At 42.8% G+C, this 20,226-nt stretch overlaps 1 protein-coding gene across 4 annotated transcripts in view; it reads right to left on the bottom strand.

Moving 5' to 3' along the window:
• Positions 1–18,615, bottom strand: part of PAG1 (phosphoprotein membrane anchor with glycosphingolipid microdomains 1) — a 133,625-nt gene extending 115,010 nt beyond the window's left edge. For all 4 annotated transcript variants that reach the window (XR_004279842.1, XM_032316971.1, XM_032316968.1 and 1 more), the window contains exon 1: positions 18,524–18,615. The gene's annotated coding sequence lies outside the window, so the exon portion shown is untranslated. The remainder of the gene's footprint in view (positions 1–18,523) is intronic.
• Between the last annotated feature and the right edge of the window lie 1,611 nt (positions 18,616–20,226).

Below are 20,226 nucleotides of genomic sequence, written 5' to 3' on the forward strand. Positions count from 1 at the left end.
TCTTAGACGAAGGCAGATGCTTAACCAACAGAGCCAACCAGGCGCTTCTGGAAATTGGCATTTTTAATAAGCATTTTAGCAAATGAATTAAGGTTCATGTCCTCAACAGGCTGAAAGATTCAATCTGGGTCTGGACAAGGAACAGAGGAGGATCCCCAGATCAGCCTCTTATCATCCAGCTGGCATGCTGCCTACTCTGTTCCCAGCAGGTACCCTAGTTCCAGGATCTGGGCTCCAGCCTGGGGAGCTGGATTCCAGTTCACCTTCCCTCCTGCTCCAAAAGTAACCTTCCTCAAATACAAACCTGACCAGGCTGCTCCCTGCCACCGTGCACCCAGCCTCAACTCTCTGCCTTCCCCATCTCTTCCAGCTGCCTGGGTCTGCTCTGTCAAAGTTGGTCTATGAATTCCCACCAGCCCTGGTTAAATTTCACCCCCTCAAGGGGGCTCGCCCCAACTGCCCCGTCATTCCTAATAACATAAATACATTTTACTTCTCTGCTCAGAACATAATACCTGCTGATACTCCCTTCCTTATGTGGTTATCTCCTCCCACCAGAACATCAGAAGAGGTAGCTCGTTGGCTGCTCTATCCACTACCTATAACGGTGCCCAGCACACAGTAGGAACTCAGTGTATGCTGAATAGATGAACACGTTAATGCATAACTGGCCTGCACCAAGGCCAGCCTTGGCCAGATTCTCACACTGGATGCGTGAGGCTGAATGAAAAGTTCCATTTCTTACCACACAATAGGATGACTGAGGAGCAGAATTTTCTTTGTGCAATATCCGTGGCTCAGAGGAAAGTCTTAAATATAATTTATGTAAACTGACCCCATTATAGTAAAGAAAACTGGCATTTAAATCATTTTTATATCTTCCTAGTTGTTTATGAAGTGAAGTGAGGCATTTTTTTCTTTTTTCCCCACACAACTGGATTTTCTACAAATTTCACATGGGATGTCCCTGAAAGAGTTAGTCGTGTATACTTTTCATGAATACAAAAATCACCTCACTTAAATTTTCCTACTTACTGAAAAAAATAAAATTACTGTCTTTAGAACAAATATCCCTTAACAACAAAACAGGTTCAGACAGCGTTATAAATCTATTCATGTTATAACCGTTCTCAGCCCCTTTAGAAACTGTGGAACAATGGAGCCCATCCAAAGGCTCTTGTGTGCTGCTCTCTGGAAAACAGACAGGCATTCTGACCACAGAAAGCTTAGAGAAGAGGCTTTTTAAAGAAGGCTATCTGGACGCATTTCTGTCCAACTTCTGAATTCCTTATTGTGTAAAGGAAGGATTTCAGAGACCCACAGGTATATTAAAAATAAAAGGAAACTGTGAATAGATGGCAGTTCAATTTTAGTAGCGGTCTTCCCTTCTCCCACTAATTCAGAAAAAATTATATTCTCTACAATCATTTCCCAGCAAAGACCGTGGCACCCATCTTTCTCACAAGGGAAAAAGCAAAGTGAAAACCTCCGCCTCGGAACTTTAATGGAGTCTCCTGTGTGTGTCTTTATGGCTGTGAGTTTCAAACTAACAACAAATGAGCGAGGAGGGCACGCGGCTTTGGTTTAGAGAGAGAGACAGAAAGGAAAAATGGAAATAGTGGGTCGCAAGGCAGGAGGCCATAGTTATGAAAGGAAAATAAGGCCCCTTGTGGCCAGCCTCATGAGGAGATAAGTGCACACTTCACCTCCAGTGGTTTCGGTCCTGCTGAGGGTACATGGCTGCCAGGGATTTACAGATGGGAAAGCAGTCCGAAGGGGAGAAGCTGCTACACTGGGCTGGTGTAGGTGGCACTCAGAGAAACCCATTCCCCCTGAGCTAAAACTGAAAGTACACGAAGGGACAAGGGAGTGTTACCATTGTTTAATCTCTTCTCATCTTTGCAACTTCCCTCCTCCTCCTTCCACAGCGGCCTGTGACCCCCAGCACCCGGCAGGTGTCATGTCCTCTGAATGGGTGATTGTCAGTGATGGCTGCATTACTTGAGGTGGGGCTTCGGAGAGGAGGCGCCTGTCAAAAACCACCAAGGTCTGGGGCACCTGGGTGGCTCAGGCAGTTGACTTTTATCTCAGCTCAGGTCTTGATCTCAGGGTTGTGAGTTCAAGCCCGCACTGGGCTCCACCCTGGGTGTGGACCCCACTTTAAAAAACAAAACAAGGGGCGCCTGGGTGGCTCAGCGGTTGAGCCGCTGCCTTCGGCTCGGGTCATGATCCCAGGGTCCTGGGATCGAGCCCCGCATCGGGCTCTCTGCTCAGCAGGGAGCCTGCTTCCTCCTCTCTCTCTTTGCCTGCCTCTCTGCCTACTTACGATTTCTGTCTGTCAAATAAATAAATAAAATCTTAAAAAAAAAAAAAAGATTTAAAAAACAAAACAAAACACCAAGGTCAAGGCCCCCTAGGGCCCATTAATCAGAATTACTGGGGGAGGCCCTGGACATCACTAATAATGCTCTTATGTGGTCAATATGGTGAACCACTGCTCTAAAGGCAGCTAGACTGACAGAGGGAGAAAGACAAAGGTGAGACAGATCAGATGCCCTGCCCCAAAAGAGGGGGAAAGCATCACCAGGACACAAAAGGGGGGGTGTACTTAGGACAGGGGGGGGTCCCTTAGGAGGAAGGGAATGCAGAAGTGACGATGTGGGCTGTCGGCTCCTTTACAACAGGAAATGTGGTAATAAGAAGAAATGCTTGCAAACTCAGAAAGATGCTTGGCAAGAAAAGACAGGTGCAAAACCAAGGCGAAACAAGTATAGCTCTTTGAAGTTGGGAGACAGGAGAGAAAATGATACATGCAAGCACGCTGCAGCTGGAGTGAGAGGTGGGCATGAACCAAGACACCCAAGAATGAAGCTGCAGATGGGAGGGGCGAGGAGCCCACTTCCACTACCGAGGGGCAATGATGCAACATCTTTTCCTGTTGATGGTTCACCTTCAGAGGAAATGTTGATATTACACTGAAGTGATGAAGAACTTCAAAAAAAAAAGTAACAGCAGCAATGGAACCCCTACTATATGCTCCAGTTACTTTAGTCACTCAGCTGACTATTAGCTCACATTGATCTTCAGGAGGTTATTACTTGATGATGTTCTTGAGTTCCCAAAAGGCAAAACTCTTGGATGTCCCTAAAAACATGCAGTTTTTCCCCAAGGCTTATATAACATTGCACTATGTTCTTTCATCTAATTTACAGAAATTCAGTCACCCTTGGTGGTAAATGGGTCCCCCAACCTACAGTATGTCCTGCCTAAGTAACACTGCCATGCCTTCACACATACTCACGTGCAACAAGGGCAAATTTTACACACCAATCGAAATATCCATTCACATTCATAGCCACTTAGGAATACCATGGAAAATCAGTTAAACCCCGGTGTCATAGAGTTACAGTTTCCTGAGTACCACCACTGGAGTCTGGAAATTAATAAAGACATGAAATTTATGTGAATAAATATATGTGAAAAGAAACACATGTGAAAAGAAACTAGTGAGGCTTGCTAAGTACCATTAAGCAAATTATATAAGATTATGCAGAATTTTTAAGAAACTGGAACAAGCCTGAAGTATCTCACTTTGTACTAGCATCTTACTTTTGATGTGAGAATGCACTAGATACCACATGTTGTATTCTTCATGTCTTTATCTCCTATCTCACTGCCCAGAGATTTTGGGATGGGTACAAGGATTACTTAGCATGAGTCTGGGGCTACCTGGAGTGACAGCTGCCATTGTTCCTTTTGGACTTTTCTTGAAGGATATCATTTTGACCTCACAAAACTAACTTCATCTTCTGGGCCCCTGGGCCCCAGGGGTTCTGGAGTAAATGAACATGGCTACAATCCAAGGCTATAACAGGGAGGCAAAACCACAAACCACAAGAGGATGTAGATCTGGCCGCCGTAACACATCTGTACCTGGCCTTCTTCCACCAAAATTGAACAGCTAACTTGGCATTTTATCAAATCTGATGAGAAGCTAATGATGTGAAAGCAAGACAAGTATACTCAGGGCTAAATGGTATGAAATGTGTGTGTGGCAAGGGGGGATGGAAGGCTGGGAGTAGATAAGAGGAAGGAGCAATTATTTGAGATGTAACATCCTGGGATATACCGCAAGTTCACAAACATTTATCCACAATTTTGAAATGCAAATTTTCTGAAAAAATTTCGGAAACTTTGTTCCATTGCTACCAAATGAATATACTCTAAAAACTGACCTGAGCTGACATCAAGTTCTTTGGTCACCTTCTGTCTTCTTAAATGTTAATATTATACACTTTGCAACAGAAATTACTGTTTCCAAAAAAGAAAAAAAAAAGAAAGAAAGAAAGAAAAGAGACTACTGTTTCCTGGGATCATGTGGGACTATTACATAACATACAGTATATAAACTGTATTACCTTTCTAAAAGCTGAATTCCGAAAGACATGTGTCCCCAAAAGGATTGCTGTCCCCCTATACAACTCTCCAAACAGGGGAATTCTCTGGATTTAATCCTTTTGTAGTTTTCCCACAACATGAAGTATTCATCTGACCTCAGTCAGCTTATCAGTGATTTCAATGACATTATTTTAGTAGACAGATTCACAGGGAACAAAACTGGTCAAAGCTGAAAAACAGGCATACCATGGACTGTTTGATGTAGCACATATGCTGCATTAAACATACATGCTTATCTTCCTCTTTGCCACATTTTCCACCTGATTATTCTGAGAATTCTGATAACAAAGTACACTCAAACCTGCACTATAGCTGGGTGTGGCAACAATAAAAAGAAAAATATAAACATGATAACCTTCAAAAAGAAGACACAAAACTACATTTTTACTTGCGAAAAAATTAATATCCCAAATAAAATGTCCAGAGATTTCCTAAAAGGCAAATCTATAGAGAAAGAAAATGAGAAAAGACAAAGAGACAGAAAGATCAGCAGTGGTTGCCTGGGGTTGGCCATGGGAATACATGACCACAAATGGGCACAAGGGATCTTTTTGGGTTCCATAATTCTCCACATTTGCTAAAGACCAGTTAGTTGCACACTTAAAAGAGGAGATTTTCATGACATGTAAATTGTAACTGAATGAAGATGTTAAAAACTAATATCCTAAATTTTTTTTTTTTTAAGATTTTATTTATTTATCAGAGAGTGGGGGGAGAGAGCAAGCACAGGAAGACAGAATGGCAGGCAGAGGCAGAGGGAGAAGCAGACTCCCTGCTGAGCAAGGAGCCCGATGTGGGACTCGATCCCAGGACGCTGGGATCATGACCTGAGCCGAAGGCAGCTGCTTAACCAACTGAGCCACCCAGGCGTCCCTATCCTAAATTTCTAAAGCAACATTTTTTATGTCAATATCTCCTCTTCCTTCTTGATGTTTCAAATTAATACCAGTTGAAATGGAGAGAGAGAAAGGCAATAAAGGGAACCTATTCTTCATCAAGGGAAAAAGAGAAATTTTACCTATGAATGACTAATTTCACATCTAGCCAGAGAACATAAATTTCTTCTGGATAGTCCTTTATATTTAGCAAATAAAATCAAAATTATTTTTTAACATGTCATATATTCCTCTAATTACAGCATACGTCACATTGAATAATAGTATTTTATTTGCCAGTCATCTTTAAAGAGAGTATAAACTCCTGAGGGCTGGGACAGATGTCGAGGTTTGCCCTGTTTTCAGGACCTCTTAAGTGCTCGATAAATGATTATATTGATTGCAACGATTTCTTTCTAAGGACCATCTATCACATAATTCATTTGCTTGAACAAAAGAATGCATATTAAACAGACATTCCCTACTTTCTAGATCAGGGTTTCTCCACTTCAGCACTATTGACATTTTGGGTCAGAGAATTTTTCCCTAAAGAGGGCTATTCTGTGCACTGCAGAATGGAGGAGGGCATTCCTGGTCTCAACCCACTTGTGCCAGTAACATCCCTCTCCCCGGTCATGACAACCCAAACTGTCTCCAGACATTGTCAGATGTCTCTGCACCCCCAGCTGAGAACCACAGCTCTCGCCAGAAAGAGACTGAGACAGATCAACCCACTAACGCGTTCACATTTCAACAACGCCTTTTGTGTTACCACTTTCTGCAGTGAGTGAGAACATCAAGAAAGAAAAAACCTATAACTAGGAAATAATGATTTTCTGACCACAGGTCTTGGCATATTATAGGGAGAAGAAAAGGAGAACATTCTTTTTATTCTTCCTGTAACTGTGGAGATGCGAGAGGCTTATTCTAATCCAAGGCTGACAATTTTCAGGATATGTGGAGCTGTGAAAATACATAAGAGAGGGGTCCAAATGCCAAGTGGCCCATGGCTATAAATGGTATAAAAGCATGTTCATCGCCAGCACTGGGCTGTTTATTATGAACTGCATCAAGGAGAACAATTTTGAAAATGCTATTGAATATTTATTAAAAGAAAAGATCTATAATAATTCGGGTCCCAACATTCCACTATTAGCAAATCACCCAGTAGGGAAGGTGAAGAGCCATGGTGGCAAAAACCATTAAATTAAGTATTAGGTTTAACACTTTATTATTTTACTTTATTTTTCTCAGCAACCATAGTGTTTCATAATCTTGTTCCAACTATCCCAGCACAAAGCCTGAAAAAGCTGTTATCCATACTGCATGCTGCTTTTTTTTTTTTTAAAGATTTTATTTATTTGAGAGAGAGAGAGAGAGAGAGAGAGAGAGACTGAAAGAGAGAAGGAGCACAGGAAGGGGCATAAGCAGAGAGCCTCATGTGGGGCTGGATCCCAGGACCCTGTGACCATGACCTGAGCCCAAGGCAGCCACTTAATCTACTGAGCCACCCACGTGCCCCCATACTGTATGCTTTTAATGAGACTCCAGAGTTTTTAGTTTTAATTCTATTTTGGAGATACTGAGCATTTCACATTGATGGTAAAGTTTAAGACACAGATTTTAGGCAAAGTGACTATTACATAATGAAGCAAAGGAAAAAATATTCTTAATATCATCTAAATACATTTAAATATTTACGGAGATTCATATTATTTTACTTGAAAGCATCTTTATTTGTTATTTAGAAAAATAAAGGTGTACACTTCTGACCTCAACACCGAAAATTTGGCACTACATATGACACTATTCTAGTTTTCAACCACTTCTGCATTTATCAATCTGTTATATGTAAGAAAAAGCTACAGAAGACAGTTACATGTCAATTCCTAATATCTGAAAAGGAAGTGCATCTTTTAAATTCTATTTGTAAAAATGTTTACATTTTTCTCTGTGTGTCTATCGGTATATGCAAGCAGGTTTAGGACTTTGAATATTAAACATGTAATTCCTAAATCCACTAAGAGAAAGAATATACACGATATGCAAAACCACTCTATTCAATCAAGCCCTAACTATACACATAATTATGGTATTCAAATTAGATTATTAATTTAGACATGCTCTATCATGTCAAGTATACACTTGCATAAAAATCTCTGAACAAAATTCAGTAGGAAATAAAAAGAGGTAAAGAAAATTCAGTTATTCTTTTTAGCAAATGAAAACCCCTGGTACAGAATGTTAAAATGTATACTTATGGGAAGATTAGTAGGAAATGCAGCTTAATTTTTTATCTAGGTGGTGGGTAATAAATACAGTACTGTCAAATTATCTCAACAGAATACTAACTCCAAGCCCTGGATTATCATATTTGCATTTGGATGAAATTGGGACACATGAGGCATGAAATGGCCAAATTAATTTCATTTTACTTCATTTGTGTTTCCTCACATATTATTATGACTCTAAAATGCAATAAAATCATATATAAAATACCATATTACTTATATTATTATCTAAATTTTCATATGCCTCTACTGTACCAATTACACTGCACTAAGGCCACTATAATACGCCAAGTGTAATAGTAATTACTAGAATTAAGACAGGTGCCTACCATTTTCATAAGACTTTTTAAAATATAGGGCACCTGGGTGGCTCAGTGGGTTAAGCTGCTGCCTTCGGCTTGGGTCATGATTTCAGGGTCCTAGGATCGAGTCCTGCATCGGGCTCTCTGCTCAGCAGGGAGCCCGCTTCCCTCTATCTCTCTCTCTCTGCCTGCCTCTCTGTCTACTTGTGATGTCTCTCTGTCAAATAAATAAATAAAATCTTTAAAAAAAAAAAAGACTTTTAAAAATATATAAATGTATTGTATTCTTAAAAACCAGCACCAGTAACAAGAGATCAATGCACCAAATGTCACAAAACATAAGCCCCTTTAGATTCTACTTTTCCTACTGGAGCTAACATGTAAAATTGGCACCGTGAAGCTTGAAATTGAGATTTAAGGATAAGCACTGGTACCTGCATTTTGCTACTTGCTAGAAATTGCTTTCATCTGGAAACTGCCATTTAGCGAGGTTCAGATTTTTTTTGTAAAATAAGAAAAAATACAGCACCATAAACTTTACAAACTGTCATAAAATTCCATGTTCTTATGAGTCTAACATTCCTGTGTCTTAATAGCTAATAATTGATTTGAAGTAGCAAAACTAGGTAAATCATAATTTTAGAATACCAGGAGCTAAAAAAGAAGCTGTAAAACTAAAATAAACCCTGCATCATTTTACACTGCTCACATGCAAAATGCTCAAGACAAATGTTTTATTCCTTTGGCATTAAACGGATAACGTGACAGCTGCTTTGGCGAGATAAAAGCAAGCTACGTCATTTAATGTATTTGGAATATACAAGAATAATATTAGAAGGGAAAACCAATAGCTTAAACTAATTTGGTTAATTTTTATTTCACATGCACACACACATGTACACACAGAATGTTCCCCACCTACAACAGCCATTGCAACAACTGAACTGAATTTGTTGCAACAACAAATTTACATTGCCTCACAAGTACCAAGTTCAACTACCATAATTTTGCAGTTTAAAATATTCACCCTTGGGGCACCTGGGTGGCTCAGTGGGTTAAAGCCTCTGCCTTCAGCTCAGGTCATGATCCCAGGGTCCTGGGATCGAGCCCTGCATCGGGCTAGGGATCCTGCTTCCTCCTCTCTCCCTCTGCCTGCCTCTCTGCCTACTTGTGATCTCTGCCTGTCAAATAAATAAATAAAATCTTAAAAAAAAAAAATAAAATAAAATATTCACCATCATATTTTATAACTCAGAGGCTTTTTTTTATATATTTTATGACTCAGAGGCTTTTTTTTTTAAGCTTCTAAGATAAGGAAAGAGAAAGACGCTCATTTTGTGAAGAAAGATTTTCCCCCGGTCTAACTTAATTACATACATTTGCATAAATAACCTGTGGCCCATCAAATACAGACTAGCCAACACAGTTTCTACTGTTGTTGCCTTGAGCAGACTAATAAAAACAATCTCTGAAATGTTCTACCTGCTAATCTTCCTTTAGTAGCTTTTCACGAAGACAGAGGCAACATGATGAGTGGCAAGAACATGGAATCGAAGTCAGAAGGCTTCAGGTTGGGTCCTGGGAGGTGAGCCATTTATGAGCTGTGTTATCTCCGCCCAGTTATCCCAACCCTGAATCTTAGTTCTTTCATCTCTATAATTGGAGTAATTCTGTCTTTAGGTCAAAATTAAAACCAAAAAGGCTGAGGACTAACATGCATGATATAAACAAAAATACCTGGTCATGATTTCCATCATCCCCAAAGACTCTAGTTTGTCTATAACAAGGCCTGTTTTTTTTTTTTTTAAAGATTTTATTTATTCATTTGACAGACAGAGATCACAAGTATGCAGAGAAGCAGGCAGAGAGAGAAGAGGAGGCAGGCTCCCTGCTGAGCAGAGAGCCGGATGCGGGGATTGATCCCAGGACCCTGAGATCATGACCTGAGGCGAAAGCAGAGACCTTAACCCACTGGGCCACCCAGGCTCCCCGACAAGTCCTGTTTTGATGGCAAGTGAAAATTACAGGAAACTATACTCAACTATGTCTCAAATATACCAATGAGCCAAAAGATTCATTTATAACTATAAAAGGATTGGTTCAAAGGTCCAAACCCTCTTAAGATGCTATGACCACGATAAAAGCTCAGTTTCCTTAAACTGCCAAATAATACACCATTTACCACTTTCCCCCCACAGCGTGCCCATTCATGGATACAATGAGACATGTCTGTTAGAAGAAGCGAGCACTTTATCCACCGAGAAAGTCACTCTTTTATCCTTCCCACTTTCCCAAGTGCCCATGACCTATGGCCAATGAAGGAGATAAATGAGTGGAAAAGAAAAATAAATGGCAACTCAATCCGCCATGCAGCTTCAGACCCAGGATCATGTTTTTTCACGATTTTATTTCTTTTTTCTTTACCCTTATCCACTGCACCCACCTCCCAGATGCAGGAATTCATGTTTATTGACAGAACAGAAACCTGCCTGAGGAACAGCCACCGTCATGTGTGTAGACACAAGCAAGTTAACAGGCAGACCCATCCCTCTGCTCGCTGCTTTCTTCTATTTCATTCCTTTTGTTACCATCAAGCCCCTCGTTTTGCTTTGCTTCTGGTTTCTGCCACTTTGCATCCAGGCACTTGTCAAAAACTTCCTCACTGAATCTCACTAGCCCATCTCCTTTGCTTCCACCTGCGGTCTTGACCATCATCTTTTTTTTTTTTTTCCCCCACTCCACGTGTTCTCCCAGGAAGATCACCACCTCCACAACAACGTGAAACACACAGAAGGCTTGTAAGCTTTTATTTTCAGCTCAGCCTCTGTCCTGAATTCTAGAACCACAGCTGGTACAACAGTCCATTGACTCTCAAGCCCTGGAGGAGCCTCTGGTGCCTCACATCACGGAACTTTGCCAACAAACTTCTCAGACTGCACAACCCTCTGTCTTCACGATCAGGACCACCTCTTTCCATTCAGGCACCCAAGCCAGAGATCTGGAAGTCATCCTTAACGTCACCATCCCCTCCCCGCTTCTCCCCTCCTCCTCCTTTCCCCGCTCTTACCAGTCCAAGTTCAGACCTTAAACCTGCACTAGGATTCATTCAACAGTTTGTTGTTGTTCATCGAGCTTCTGTGTCTGCCCCCCATCCCATACCCCCATTCTCTAGAAAACACCCAGAGTACTCATTCTAAAAGAACCCCCAAAAGTACGCAAATTCATCTGGACCAAGCATGGTCCACAAGACACTTCCTAAAGTGGCCCCCAGCCTCCAGTGTCCAACTCTGACCTCGTCCACAGCCCTCGATGTGTACGAGCCAATGGGGACAACCAGCTGTCTTACAGACATGCCACCTGCCCTGTTCAGTACTTGCACTGCACTGTTCTCTCTGGGCCCTCTGCTCAGAATGATTTCGGTCAGCCGACTCCCATCCTCAGCTGCCTGGCCCCCTCTGACTCACCGGCCAGACTCAGGTTCAGCCCTACACTTCCGAAGGGAAAGTCATCCCCTTGGAGCAGGTACCCCGACGGAGCCCAGCATCTTTTATGCACTGCTTACAACTGCATCTTTTTCCCTTCGTTCTGCTGAGATTCTGGAAAGCAGTGCAAGGATTCTTCTGTTTGAGGTTTCAACATCCAACAACATGCCTGGTATCCTATCAATATATATCTGCTAAAAGCATAAATGAGTAAATATCATTCCAACTCAATCTGACTCAAACAGGCCAAGCTCTTAGTGATTGATTACGTATGAATTACAGGTTCACAGCTCTCCTTAGAAGGTGTCAGGGAGAAAAGAGTAAGGCCACAGTGGTTGCAACTCCCCAGTGCTGAGTGCAGAGGTTGCAGTAGTCTTGTACACAACTGTGTTACAGCTTGGCTTTTTCTAATTAAAAAAAAAAAAAAATCAGGGGTGCCTGGGTGGCTCAGTGGGTTAAGCCTCTGCCTTCAGCTCAGTTCATGATCCCAGGGTCCTAGGATCGAGCCCCACATCAGGTTCTCTACTCAATAGGAAGTCTGCTTCTCTCTCTCTCTCTCTGCGCCTGCCTGTCTGCCTACTTGTGATCTCTGTCTGTCAAATAAATAAATAAAAATCTTAAAACAAACAAACAAACAAACAAATAAAATCACTGTGTTATGTGGTTTTATTGTCTCTAACTTATAACATGAGCTGCCTCAACATGAAAGTTTCCCAATAGCTTCAGTGTGTTCAACCATAATGGGAATGACAGAGGAATGGATACAGTCAGGGGGGTGAGGCCAGACTGAGCAGGAGCAACAGTAACAGTAATGATCCCGTCACAAATGCAGTGAGACCAGATACCCAAAGACTTGCCTGATTACGCTTCATCACTTAGAGAGTAAATCCACAGAAAAGCTTACATATGCAACACTAGGAGCCCTGTGAAGACTAGAATGTCTCACACCTTTTGGTACTTTTACAAAATTAACTGAAGCTGATTACTTGCAAATGAATACAGGATACGGTGCATGGATATTGGGTCCTATGAAATCATAGAGAAGATATAAAGCTGTTGCTGATCAACTGCAAAATTTTTTTTTTTAACTTGCCTACTCCATAAGGTTCATAAGGTTTCTAGTGCTCTGTATTTTAAGTAAAGACTCTCCAGTCAAGCCAAATTTCCCTCTCCTTTGCAATAGTGTCTCTATTTAGAAAATTGAATTTTTCATAAGTTTTGAGTCACTCACAGGTCTGAAAATTGTACAGTTGTATAAAATCAAGGAGGGGGAGTAGATGAAACATCAACACAATATGCCAAAATGTTATAACAACATAAAATAATAACTCAAAACCCAAGGAATATGAAGAACTTATTGAAGAAATGCTGGCTCCAATGTGAAATCAAGAAAAACATGGAGGAAGGGAGGCTCTGAGGAAGGGTTTTAAAAATACTACAAGTTGGCCATAAATTCTGTCTTTGTATTGTGCATTTGGACTGGAATTAGACAATACAGGCATAGAAGATGTGATGCAATGTTACTATTCTGAGACAACACACTTGACCCATACTTGTTAGACTTATGTATTCACTGAATTTACAAACCATAGTCTCATTGGGAATAGCATATGACACTGTTGTAGTAATCTCCATTACTGATACTTTTTTTTTTTAATTTATTTGACAGAGAGATCACAAGTAGGCAGAGAGGCAGGCAGAGAGAGAGGAGGAAGCTGAGCAGAGAGCCCCATGTGGGGCTGGATCCCAGGACCCTGGGATCATGACCTGAGCTGAAGGCAGAGGCTTAGCCCACTGAGCCACCCAGGTGCCCCCTGATACTTTTTTATAAACATTTACTTTTTAATCTCCAAAGAAAATCTCAGGTTTCTATACTTTCCCTTTCTTTAATGAGAGGGACACAAAGTATGTGACCCAAACACAAAGTTAACAGACCTCTCCATTGGGTCCCATTATCAGTTGCACAAGGCTAAAATGTGGTTTTTCTTTTCTGAGTTTGATGTAGGAACTAGGCTTTAGTTCTTTCTCCACAAAGACATGGAGATGACACTATGTAGTCAATGCCAGATGCTGGCTATGGGCGAGAAGGTGGGCAATGGGCTTCCCTCACATCTCTTCCAGTGTTACTGTGGTAACCAAGACAGATAGTACAGGATTATTTTGAGAAGCACAATACAGGACACCTAGGCAGCATAGCCGAATGATCATGAAGTCTCCAAAATTAGATGCAGAATGTACTGCATGGAACCCAGGCCTTGTCAGATAGCTATGGAGTCCATTCTTGGCTCCAAAACTTAATAAAGTGACCCTAGACAGGTGTCCTGACCTTTCTAGGCCTCAGTTTCCACTTTTGAAAAACAGAATAATAAAGTAACTACCACATAAGTTTGCCATGAGGATTAAATACTGTAGGTAAACTTAGCATGGCAGCTAGCACATGGTAAGTGCTGTGTGTTAACTATTCACTCCAGTTCTTATCTAGAAGGCATGACCAATAAGGACTACAAAGGTGGCAGATAAAAAATTCTCAGAGCTGTCTCCCCCCACCTCTGCCCCTTGTCCTCAAATTCAGCCATGCCCCAGCCTTGAGGGACTGTCTCTGCCACGATGAATACGAACTGCCTGCTCGTATAACCAGAAGCGTGTGTAACTTCCCAACACATCTCTCACGGATGTATGAAGCAAGAGCTCTAGAAACAGAATCAGCTCCCAACTCCCCAAGCCAGAAGTGAACATAATTCAAAAGAGTAGATAAGACTAGGGAGAGTAAATGATCTTCATTCACTTTATCCATATTAAAATTACCTGTTTCCTGTATATGTATTTTCTGACAGCAGGAAAAAGCCGATGTCAGAGAAGTTATTTGGGAATCTAGAGGTGACCATTAATAAGCCATTAAATAGTTCACACAGATGAGAAATAAAACAGAGCTATGTAAATTCTAAAGAAGTAGTTTAAACTAAATTATGGACCCAGCTTAAGTCACGGAAGTGATCAAGGAAGACTTCAATTATACAATAACCCAGAACGAAGGAGCATTTGAAATGTAAATATTGATTGAGTAGAAGGGAATATCTGTACTCTGACAAAGAGGGTTAAAATTGAAGTAGAGGCTATTTCAAAGATGTGAAGGGGCTGTTGATGGCAAGGGTTCTCTTTTTGGTGCACGGTATCTGTGGAATTGTGTCCCCAGGCATACTGAGGCACTCTCCTGAAAGCTCATTCCCAGAAAGTTTTTTTTAAACTGACAAGTAACGGACATAGAAAATTCTACCAGTTTCAGGTATACAACTTAATGATCTGGTATATATGTATATATTGCAAAATAATCTCAGTAAGTCTAGATAGCACCTGCTACCACAGTTACAACTTGTAATGAGAACTTCCGAGATTTACTCTCTTAGCAACTATCAAATATGCAATATGGTATTATTAACTATAGTCACCATGCTGTACAGAGAGTCTTGATTTCAAAAAAAAGAAAGCCAACTTAGAACATGTGTCCCCAAGTACTATCGGCGGTAGAATAGGTAGAATACGTTCATTAGGAGGATACACCAGTCTACAAGCCGTCTGTTGCTTATGTGCCTTATAGAACAATTAGATTTTAACATCTAAAAAACAGAGTATTTTCCAGAGTCAGCACACTGTGTAGTATCTGGATTATAACCTAAGAAAGCTACACACACACACACACACACACACACACACGGCCTCTCAATCATTCTCAACCTCTGAAGTCAGGTGAGAAGTTCAACAGGCTATGGACCAGATTTTTAACAAAGTACTGCTCACAAAGGACCCCGGAAACTGCTTCGCGTGACACTGGCATTAAGGCCTAGAAGAAGCATGCTTATTTAATGTAAAGCATAAATGATTTCCATTTCTGAAAATATGGTAAAATGTGCAGGAAAGTATAAGGGCTCCCTCTTGCTCTCTCTGCCCCACGGCTGTTCTCTAGCAGGGACTGAATTCATGCTGAGGTATGATGCTCTTTGTGGATGGATGACAGCTGCCCGGGCTGCTTTGCTAGGCTGTGTGGATCATTGCAGCCACATCTGCAGGCAGAAACAAACCAGAGAGCACTGTCTTCCAGTGTGAACTGTCACATACCATTTTTTCCCCAATAATTCTCTGAATATATGAATGGGGAAGTAAGAAGCAATGGAATCCACCTGAAAGCGAAGGAGAAAATACACTTCACCTGCTGGCACATCTACCCTGTGCTAGGCTAAGCAAGTTATTTAATAATAATTATGGTAATAATAATAACTCCCAATCTTGGAGAACTATGTTGTGAGTGCTGTTAAACACTTTGCATACTTTAATGCTTAACTCGAATTTCCTCATGCGTAAATTGAAGATAATAATGCACTTATTTTATTATTATGAGGATTAAAGGAGAATAGATGGAAAAAACAAGATCAAAAGGAAGTTAAGGCTGCAAGGTCAAAAAGAACAGGATTTGAAATAAACAGACATAGGTTAAAATCCCAATGCTGATTTGATCTCACTGAGCTTCAGTTTCCTCATCTCCCAAGTGGAGACGAAAGCATCCACCTCAGTGAGGAGGGAGACAGTAAATTAAACACCAGCTGCATCACTAGAAAGTGTTCAATAAATGTTTATATCCTCTCTCCTGTTATACCTGTGACCTGCTTCCATTAACCTCCATCAGCAGCCATTCAGTCCCTGGTATCCAAAGATGTGTTTCCTATCATAGCAATGATAGTTCTTTTAAAAAGATTTTATCTATTATTTGAGAGGAAGAGCAAGTAAGAGAGAGCATGAGAGGGAAGAAGATCAGAGGGAGGAGACTCCCAACAGAGCTGGGAGCTAGATGTGGGACTGGATCCTGGGACTCTGGGATCATGACCCAAGCTGAAGGCAGTCGCCCAACCAACTGAGCCACTCAGGTGCCCAGCAATGATAATTTTATCAGCTTAATAATGCGAGACACTGGTGGGGTGCCTGGGTGGCTCAGTGCGTTAAAGCCTCTGCCTTTGGCTCAGGTCATGATCCCAGAGTTCTGGGATCAAGCCCCGCATTGGGCTTTCTTCTCTGCTTGGTGGGGAGCCTGCTTTCCTTCCCCCACCACACCCCCCCCCCCCCCGCCTCTCTGCCTGCTTGTGATCTCTCTTGAATAAATAAATGAAATCTTTTTTTTTTTTTTTTAAATAATGCCAGACACTGGCTCAATGGCTTTACATCTATGAACTCATTTAATCCTCATCATAATCCCCTGAAGTAGGTACTGTTGTTATCCCCAGTTTATAGGTGAAGGTACTGAGACACAGAGTTTAGGTAACTTGTCCAGATTCAAGTGGTAGGAGAGCCAAGAGCTCAGCTGCCTAGTCTACCCTCTTTACCACAGTGCAACAGTGCTGACAGGGGTGAGTCTGTTTGAGAGTCCATGCTGGGATATGTTCTCTTCTAGACATAAGCAATGGATGCTCTCACAAAACACAATGTGTTGCCTAACTTTTCAACTTCTGAAACAACATTTTTGTATTTTCCTAGGATTCTTTAAAAACCTATGGTATGTTTTTAAATGTGGTGCCTATAACTAGCTCATCTTGTTTCATGTGTTGGAATACCATAAATAAAAGCACTCCTCTTTCTAAAGACTGCCTAGATAAATCTTACATTATAACACACCCCTGAGTTTTGGTTGAAACATTTATTACAAGTCCAAATTTAAATATATATATATGTATATATGTATAAGTGTGTTTATATATGTATATGTATTATATATATATATTTATATATAAAGTCTTAATGCTGTTTTGTTAAACTAATGACTTTGATACCAAATAATCTGAAAATTCTCCTTGCTTCTAATGTTCGGTCTTAACAGTAATAGCGATACTACATGTAATTCAAAGTATTCCTTTTACAAATTTAACTGACTCAAATATTAAACATCAGTGATGATAATCTATTGCTCTACTTAAAAGGAATCTCTAGGGGATGGGTGAAAAAGAAAGGTTGTAGAATTCTATCCTTCAAAGTAGAACAGGATAGCTACCTACAAATCATGCCCTTTATTTATTAAGATAATTAAGCCCATCAGCACACTTAACTTTCAGACTCAACAAATGTCTGGGATGAACAATTTCCACTTTTTCTACAACAAAGGGGATGTGTTCAAAAAGGGTCCTCTGCAAGCTCTCTGCACAATGCATGCTATTTTAAAACATGATTTATGTGTCTAATTCCTGGAGCTGCCTTGAAAAATACACTGGGTTTTTCCTCGCATGCTACCTATTAGGAGAAGACACTCCAATTTGAAGAGTGCACTCTGTTTCACACTACAGAACGCTATATCATGTCAGCATTTTCATTAAATACTGTTCAAGCTGGACCTTAAACAAATGGAACGGAGAGCCACAGCTGCAACCACTGCAGAGACACAGTTATCCCGCCGGGAGGCTTATATAAGAGGCGCAGGACAGGCAGGGTGAAACCCAAGTGCCATCATCAGAATCCTATTTCTTTGAGACTTGCCCACATTCTTGAAATGTATGAAATCACATACAATGAACGCATTTCTCATTTTATTTGCCTTATGGCACAAAACGCTGTATTGACTTACAAGTTGTTTTCTCCCCAAAGGACTGGACTCCAATTAAGGAAACGCTGGCAACTTCTGCCTAGGGGAAGAGTAAAGTGGGATGCGCGGGAAGCCGGAAGGGCTGGGAAGGAATGACTTAGCTCCCATCTCCAAAGACCTACTGCATCCAGGAATATTACAGGAGTCACTCCCCGCAGGACTTAGGATAGAGGTAACAAGACCCTGCACGCACCCTCCACTGCCAAACACACACCGTCAAGGGGCTCGCAACTTGCAATCAGCAGCAGGCGAAATGCCCTCGCAGCACCTGTCCTCTCACAGCACGTTTCCAACTGGCACGTTCGTCAGAGGCTGCTGCCAGCCCGCCCTGGATTGCCTCTCCCCGCGTGCCGGGTCTGCTTCTTCGCACCCTGAACTCCCCGAGACGGAGCCCCGCTCCTAACAAGAGGGGCCGCCCCAACTTCCCCCACGAAGGTACTAAAAACGCACCTCCCCTTCCCACGGCCCCCTCCAACTTCAGAAACTACAGTCAACTCACCGGGACGCAGGAGACAGGGAGCCTTCCGAGGGGACCTCGCTCCGCGGCGCTCAACCTCGCTGGCCCCGCACTGCCGGGGCGACGGCGGGTGCCAGGCTAGGCGCCGTCGCTCCGCACCAGCCACCTCGCTCCGCCGTGCCCGGAGCCCGACACTCGCCCGGGCGCACGGCCCGCCGGCAGCGGCCGCAGCGGCGATCAAGGCTGCACCCGGCCGCGCGGACCGAGAGCTGCAGACGCCACCGACCCCGGAGTGCGGCGCTCCTAGCCCCCGGTGCGTGTCTGCGGCTCCGACGAATGGCGACTCAGCGAGGAACGCCGCAAGGGACAAGCCGAAGCGCTGTTACCCGCAGAGCCTCCAGCCCGCTCCCGGGCGGTCGGTCACATCGCCGGCGCGCCGGCGGGGGAGCTAGCGGGCGGGCACCGCAGTCCGCACTCGCCGCCGCGCCGCGGAGAATGACAAGCGCCGAGGCGGAGCAGCCGTGCGGGGCGCGGGGCGCGAATGCGCATGATCCCGGCCCGCTGCGGCACGTCACGGGGGAGGGAGGGGCGGGGAGGGAGGGGAGCTGGGCGGGGCCGGGGTGGGGGCCCCCGGGGCGCACTCGGGCGCGGCGCCTTGCTCCCTCGCGGGAAGGTGCAGGAAGTCTCCCGCCTCGGGTTTTCTGGACCTAAAAGCTGCGCATTTGAACTTGTCTCCAGAGCCCATTGTCCCTTAAATACCACTGTTTACTCTAAGCGGTCTTTAGGGCGCTGGGCAAGCCCAGGAAAGCCAGTATAACTCAGGTTATAGCTTAATCGTAGAGGACTGCGATTTAGGGGACAATGGTCCTCTACCTGGCTGTACATTAAAATAACTTGGGAAGCTTTTAAGAGCCCTTTGCCCTGACCGCACCTCCGGAATCCAGACTCCGTACGGGGAGAGGCGCAGGTATCCGTTGGTTGTAAAGCTTTCCAGATGATACTGACGTACCGCAAAGGTTTTCAAACCCTAATGTGTGTGTCAGAATCTTCTGAGGATTTTGTTAAAATGCAGGTTTCTGATTCAATAGGCCTAGGCGCCAAAGGAAGATTCGTCATCTCTAACGAGATCCCAGATGATGCCGGTGCTGTAAGACCAGACCATCTTATCCTTACTACTCCAAGTGTAGTGTAGAAGAATCTGGAGCAGAGCTTCTAAAATGCTGAGTGTGAGAATCTTCTGAGAAGTGTTTTGTTGTTTTTGTTTTAAATGCAGAGCACATTCCCAGGCCCTACCCATGTGGTTCAGCCTCTGAGGCGCTGCTAATTCCATTTGTAAAAAGCACTCCCCGTAAGTCTGATAATGGGTGTTGTTTGACCCAAACTAAAGGAATTAGGCCCCCAACCTGGAGTCGGGCATACACTTTCGCAGTGAGAAGGGCCAAGCTAGATCTAGAACTCAGAACATCTGAGTCGGAGTCCAAGCCTAATGGTATTTTATCTAACTAGTCCAAATTTTCTGCAATTATTATTCATCGCTTTACTTGGTAGGAAATCTATATAAAACATATGAAATACACATGCACACAACGCATCCTGTATTCTTTACACATATTAAAGTGGCTTAAAGTTGGGTGAGGGGGAAGGGTCATTAGGAGGGGAGGGGTGGAATAAGGGATGTTAGATGGTCTGTCCCATAGTGCACTGCAGAGGAAAGGGTATGTAGGAGGGAACAAACCTTAGCTTCA

The sequence above is a fragment of the Mustela erminea genome, chromosome 16 (genome assembly GCF_009829155.1).
Source record: "Mustela erminea isolate mMusErm1 chromosome 16, mMusErm1.Pri, whole genome shotgun sequence".
In the NCBI taxonomy this organism is placed as follows: domain Eukaryota; kingdom Metazoa; phylum Chordata; class Mammalia; order Carnivora; family Mustelidae; genus Mustela; species Mustela erminea.